The 6,854-nt window shown below is 36.6% G+C and overlaps 1 pseudogene; it reads right to left on the bottom strand.

Annotated features, from left to right (window-relative positions):
- Positions 1-5,832: 5,832 nt before the first annotated feature.
- Positions 5,833-6,438, bottom strand: LOC121821115 (high mobility group protein B1 pseudogene; annotated as a pseudogene).
- Positions 6,439-6,854: the final 416 nt, after the last annotated feature.

Here is a 6,854-nt window from a genome sequence, read left to right as displayed (position 1 = left end):
AGGGAACAATTTTTCTTTTTACTTTTAGCTAGAGAAATATCACATGTTTAATCATTTTAAAGATGCGTTTAAATACAAAAGCAAAAATAGGACCTTGAATCAGCCTGAAGATTGGACTATGTACTCACTTGGCTCTCTTTCCCATTGATCAACATACATGTTTGCGGATTTCAGTACACAGAGGCATCTCCAAGCTACACAGTGCAGTGCATGGTGGATTTACCCTTTGCTAGTACAGACAAAAAAAGGTTTCTGGGCTACACCCTGCTACTTAGCTCATGGTGGCAGGTGGTCAGCTCCATCTCACAGGTAGCTGTCAGGAGCTATATACTTATAGAAAGATCATATCTGGTTTTAAATAGATATGTGTATACAGATATGAACAAATTGAAAAAATACAAACCTTTGGCTAACATGGTGCTATGGGAACCCCCTGATCCTTCCCCTCACCCAAGGGTACAGGGCCTAAGTATGTTTTTTAAAAATTAATTAACCTGCATGGGACTATTCTAGACCCTCTATATATGTGTGGCAGTTGTGTAGCTTGGTCTACTTGTGGGACTAGCAGTGGGAGCAGGGGCTATCCCTAATGCTTTGGCTGGCTTTTGGAAATCTATTCCTCAGATTGGATTGTGTTGCCCATACTGAATAAAAGGGAAGGAGATTAGTCTTACTGCAATTTGATATGCCTTATTTTGTTGATAACCATGGGAAACCTGCCTCTTTCTGAACAAAAAAAAATATGAGGACTGGATGCTGGGTGTAGGGTCATAGGTGAAGTAGGGGAGGGAATGAGAGGAGAGGAGGGAGGGAAACTGCAGTTGGGATGTAAAAGAAATGAATGCATTTCGTTTTAAAAAATAATTAATATTAGCCATTCTTGAAGCAACAATTGAACGTCAGAGGAAAAATCCAGTTTCCTCTCTGATTTCTGTATCTCCAAAATTAGTGCTACATGTTTCTCTTTCAATTAGTACATCAGTATAAACAGGGGTGACCCCTGAAATGGGTTAAGAAATAAGATACACTCAATTAAAAAAGGATGTGTTTCATTTGTACTGAGAGCAACTGAGGAGATAAAGGCATACAGACCCCAGAGAAATCCCTCATTCTCACACCTCAGAAATGTATTGAGTGGACTAAATTCAGACTGTGGATTCTTTGCTCTAGCCACCTTTTATTTCTTTGGTATTGTCAGAAGGCAATGTTCAGGCCCTGGATGTTGAGGAGAGGGAGTTTAGTTCATGGGCTTCCTCTATGTACTGAATAAACAATTTAAATTTTTCCCCTTTTAAAAATAAACAAATAATTTCCTGCCATCTACTCCTCTTGGGTATACTTTCTTCTCCTTGTTCTAGAGTTTTCAGGTGTGCTGTTAAATTGCTTTTATGAGATTTCTCCAATTTCTTTATTCAGATACTTAGTGTTATGAACTTTCCCCTCAGCACAGCTTTTATTGTGTTTCATAAGTTTTGGTATGTTATGCATTCCTTTTAATTGAATTCTAGGAAGTCTTTAATTTCTTTTTTTTTATTTCTGCCTTCACTCAGTAGTCATCGAATAGAGAGTTGTTCAGTTTCATGAATTTGTAGTCTTTATGCTGTTAAAATACAGCTTTAATCCATGATGATCTGATAGGATGCAGGGGGTTTATTTCAATTTTCTTATATCAGTTGAGACTTGCTTTGTGAGTGAGTATGTGGTCACTTTTGGAGAAAGTTCCCTAAGGTACTGAGATTGAAGTGGCCATAAAACCAGGATGAGTCATTGCAAAGAAGTTTCCATTGAATATTAACCCTGGGGGTACTTAAAAGCTCTAGCTCAAGAAATCTTTCAGATCAGCAGGAGCGGCCTCTAGAGTGGCCCTCTGCTGACCACTGGTGTCAAATAAGATGTGATAAGTGAAGGGATTCACTCACAGAGTGGCTTGAGAGTCTCCTTCAGTAAGGAACTCTGTGAGTATCTGGGGAGATTCTCACATGCTAGCATTCATCAGTGCAAAGTATGTGATCTTGAGGCCCAACATGCTTGACTCTGTCCAAAAATATCCCTTTTCATCAGGATGCAGTCTATTACACTCAGTGCAGTATCTAGCACTCTTACTTTCCTGTCCATTTCAAACCCATCTATGCTTTCCTTGGCGTCAGCTACACATCATGGTAACCATTGCCTCTTTGAGGTCATCTTGTAAGCTTGGACAGAACCTCATTCACTGAGTTTTAATAGTTTCATAATTGCATTTACTAGAAACTTTTGAAGAGAATTTTTATTTGGAAAGTGAGTAATGGTAGAATGGTTAAGACTGAGACATTCATATGAATATACTGAATGGGTTTTATATTGTGTTTTGGGCACGAGACTGAGTATTCAACCTTTTGACTAAATGAATCTGTTACAAGGTTTACATGTCAAATATGTAGTCCCTTGGAAGACATTACTGGAAAGTGATGAAAACTCAGAATGGAATCTCAAGAAGGACGTGAACAATTAAACCATGACACTTTCTTCTCCCCACCTTTTAGCTATGATGTCAATAGTTTGATCCATCATGCACTCCCTGTCACTCAGTTCTCTTTTCTGAGGCCATAAGTAATTAATCTGTCTGATCTTGAAATAGAACCTCTCCAATTTTGAATGAGACTAAGCCTTTCCATTTTGAAGTTTAGTTTATAAATGTTATAGTGGTGGGAAATTGTCTACCACATTAACTTTCTTTTGGATGAAAAGTGTTTTTGTCATATTGTTAACCCTAAATCTATAAGTATTCTTCCATAATATATAAATACATTTAGCTATGAACTATTAGTAAAACCATACCCCATATTTACTTTTTCATAATAGAAAAGTAAACTAGAACATTTACGAGGAGTATTTCAAAATAGTAAGTTAAACATACTGACTAGAAGGGAAGAAATTTTCTCCTTTTTGTATAAATTTATAGCACTATGAGTGAATAAAGCCAAGGTAGATGTTAGGAAGTACATTAACACTGAAGTTATTTTATAGGCATAGTTTTTTTTTTTTATTCATCTAGAAGTTCGTATTCCTGAAAGATCAGAATGAAACTCTCCATGGCCACCATAAGACATACTGCAAGATTTGCTACCTTGGCCTGTTAATTATCAGAACTAAACCTCCTTGGTACTACAGTCTGACCTCAAATCTGGCTGAATTCCCATCCTTCAGAAGCATGATTTGCTAGTATTTCTAAATAGTTTATAGAAAATACCTTAGAAAGTTAAAAAAAAAAAAAACCAAGCCATTGAATTCAGCTATCTGAATTCTTTCTGTATTATAGTTGTTGGAAAATAAAATGCATTACATAAACATGGGAGGAAACATGTTTGGATTGAATCTAAAGACCGACAGAAAGAAGGACATAACACAACTCTCTCTTTCTTGTCTCCATTTCTACAGGCTAGTGTGTGATGTCATTACTTGCTAACTGTCATCATACCTATTTAGACAGAGACTGGCTGTTTTTGAGTATCCTTTTTAATTGTTTGGTAATTATCATGAAGAATGTAGATTTAATTTTAAAAACCACCAATTTCAGGTTACATAGAGCCAGCTATGTACCTTTTGGTCTCAGAGGTTAATCTGTGACCTGTTGTTTCTGGAGAGGAGAAAATGGGATGAGGATTGATATGTGAAAGAATTATTGGGAGCATTGCCTGTGATAGATGAGTGGCGAGGGGAAAACCTTAGTTCACCTTTCATTGCAAATAAAAGAAGGAAAATTTCTGTTTGAAACACCCACGTTTTGCTTTGCCTTTGTGAACTGAGTGGAGGCTGGCTGCTGGGAAAGTCCCTTATTTGGGGTGTGGGTTCCAGAAATAGCCTTCGTCCTGTGCTGTCATTGACTAAAAGGAGGGTTTTGTTGTTGTTCTGTTTTGTTTTCAGAATTTTCTGTGTAGCCCTGGCTATCCTGGAACCTACTCTATAGAACAGGCTGGCCTCAAACTCAGATACCCACTTGCCTCTGCCTCCAAAGTGATGGGATTAAAGGCATGCATCACAACACCTGGCTTACCTAAAGGAGTCTTGCCAGAAAACATGTACTATTTTATTCATCTAGAAATAGGTGATCCTGAATTGATCAGAATGGAGCTCTCCCTGGCCAACATAAGACATACTGCAAGATTTGCTACCTTGGACTGTCAATTCTTAGACCTAAGCCTTCTTGGTGCTACATTCTGACCTCCTCTCTTTAGTGGTTTGTGAGAAAGTCTTTTCTTTATGTTTAGCTGTGGCTACCCAATATGAAGCTCAGTTCAATTTTAAAAAATGCTAGAAAAAATAACTTGCATAAATACTTTGAGAATTTACAGACTTAATGAATCATTTTATTTGTTTAAAACCTCTGCAATAATTAATTTGTAAGTATCATCCAGGACTCATGTTCAATGTTCCTCATTCAAATTTCCTAAACAAACACAAATGTAAAGAACCCAAGTCAAAATTATGTAACAAATAGCACTCCACCACAAAAGTGTGTAAAATTACAAGAACACTATTTTAAAATATTGGCACTTTAAAAGAATGATAATCTTAAGAAAAATTGCCAAATTATTTCCTAAACAGCTAAGCAGATTGAACATGACTAATGAAGGAGTTTGGGTTTTATAAAGAAAAAACAAATGGATTGGACAGTTGGTACTAATATGCGAAATTTATCATCTTTCCTTGTATCTGCTTTATAAAGGGGCAAATCACAATATAGGAAAATGTACCCTTACTTAGTTTTAAATGTGGCATAATTTTAAGAAAACCTGTCTCAACTAATTAAAAATACTTTTTAAACAGTCAAGCTTCCTGAGCAATCCATATTTAGATAGATGGGCAAAGGTATTATAGCCAGTGTTCTTGTCATAGCTTTTGCTAGGACTGATGTCAACGAAGAAGTTTTATATGGCAGTCTTGTATTTTAAGCTCATGTTTTGGGGATACATTCTCAGGTCTTTAATAGGGGAAGCACAAAATGTAACTCCATTACGTAGTAATGGAAGTTAAGAAGAGTCCTCATGTAAGAATTAGAACATACTTTTCTAGTAGTTGTTCAAGGACAGACTTTCAGATTGATTCTAACAATCCTATGATGTCACAGAATTGATCATTCTCAACTTTGCTTGTTGGTTATATACTATTCAATTGATCACTATTTCTGAGTTTCAACTATGGCTGAAAATGTTACTCCCATAACAATATGCAGGATGTGTAGGCAAATGGTTTTTTTCTTCAGCTAATTACATAAAAAGATAAACATTGCAATAATTCATGTGACCCAAAGTGGGCAGACAAAAGATTAGCTTCCACTTGAGAATAAAAATTTAAGACCACGAGAAGGACAACTCTACTCATAAAAGATTGTATTTACTTAGAATATTCAGAATGTCAACAAAACAGCTGCAATTATTATTATTATTATTATTATTATTATTATTATTATTATTATTATTGCAATTACAGAGAGGCATTCAGTTAACAGAACAACAATTATCTTCGTATTAGCTGCATCAGAGAAAACTGAAGATGAAAACAAAACAAAACAAAAACTACCCTCTCCATATATAACTAATTTGTGCTACACACCAAGAACCTGCTTTAAATTTCCATGCCAGGCAAGGTTAATGGTTATTGAAAATACCACGAAGACAGGCCTATCTAAAGGCACATTCAGTATTGTGTTAACTATACAAAAAAGACATCTTGTACAGTTTAAAAACAAATCTTACACAGCCCCATATTTCAATATTTTTCTTTGAAAGGCCTGAGTTGTGTAGAAGGAGGTTAATTGCTTTATAGACAAGAAAAAACTGTGCAAGAACCAACTTATTCATCATCATCTTCTTCTTCCTCCTTCTCCTCCTCCTCATCTTCCTCTTATTTCTTTTTCTTGTTATTTTCAGCCTTTACCATTCCTTTTTACTACATTAGGTTTTCATTTAACCCTATAGGCAGCAATATCCTTTTCATGTTTTTCCTTCAGCTTGGCAGTGGTCTTTTCACAGGGTTGCTTGTAACCTGCAGCAGTACTGTTCTACATTGATCCCTGTTTCTTTGCAACATCACCAATGGATAAGCCAGGATGTTCTATAAATTTTGAGCAATATTTAGAGCAGAACAAGAAGGCTGAAGGGGGCCTCTTGGGTGCATTGAGGTCCTTGAACTTCTTTTTGGTCTCCTCTTTTGGGGAGATTGTAGGTTTTCGTTTCTTTTTCATAATGAGCCCTGTCAGCTTTTGCCATGTCTTTAAATTTCCTCTTTTCGGTAGCAGACATTGACTTCCATCTTTCTGAGCACTTCTTACAAAACACTGAGAAGTTGACAGAAGTATCCAGGTGCTTTTTCTTGTGCTCCTCATAGCAAGTTTATATTCAGAAAGAATATAAATGAAGATACTTTGCTTCTTGGCTCCTTAGGATCTCCTTTGCCCATGTTTATTATATTTACCTCGGCGAGGCACAGAGTCACCCAGTGCCAGACTGGTTCTCGCTTGCCTGGATACTGTCTCTATATACTCAGTGTACTGCAAAGACTGTAAGAGATGGAACCGATGCAGCCTCCTCACTTTCTCAATTCTGTGACATAATGAAACATTTAATTGCCTTGAAAGTTCACATCTCTCAGTGGTAAGTGGAGGCCTATCTCCCTACTGCCATGAGAATTATCTATACCCCCCTCAGGTTGTTCTTTCATAGTCTCCCAACTCAATTATCCATATAACCCTCTTCCAGAGGCACAAACCACAGAATATGTAGCAATGCCCAAATTCCATTCAAGCCATTCCTAAATTTTGCTTGCCAGAAAACGCTGCTCCTTAAGCCTTGTATTTTTATTCTGTTAATTTCTTA

This window comes from Peromyscus maniculatus, chromosome 11 (assembly GCF_049852395.1).
Source record: "Peromyscus maniculatus bairdii isolate BWxNUB_F1_BW_parent chromosome 11, HU_Pman_BW_mat_3.1, whole genome shotgun sequence".
Taxonomy (NCBI): domain Eukaryota; kingdom Metazoa; phylum Chordata; class Mammalia; order Rodentia; family Cricetidae; genus Peromyscus; species Peromyscus maniculatus.
The sequence above is the reverse complement of the archived record's forward strand: the minus strand, read 5'-3'. Positions and strand labels throughout refer to the sequence as shown.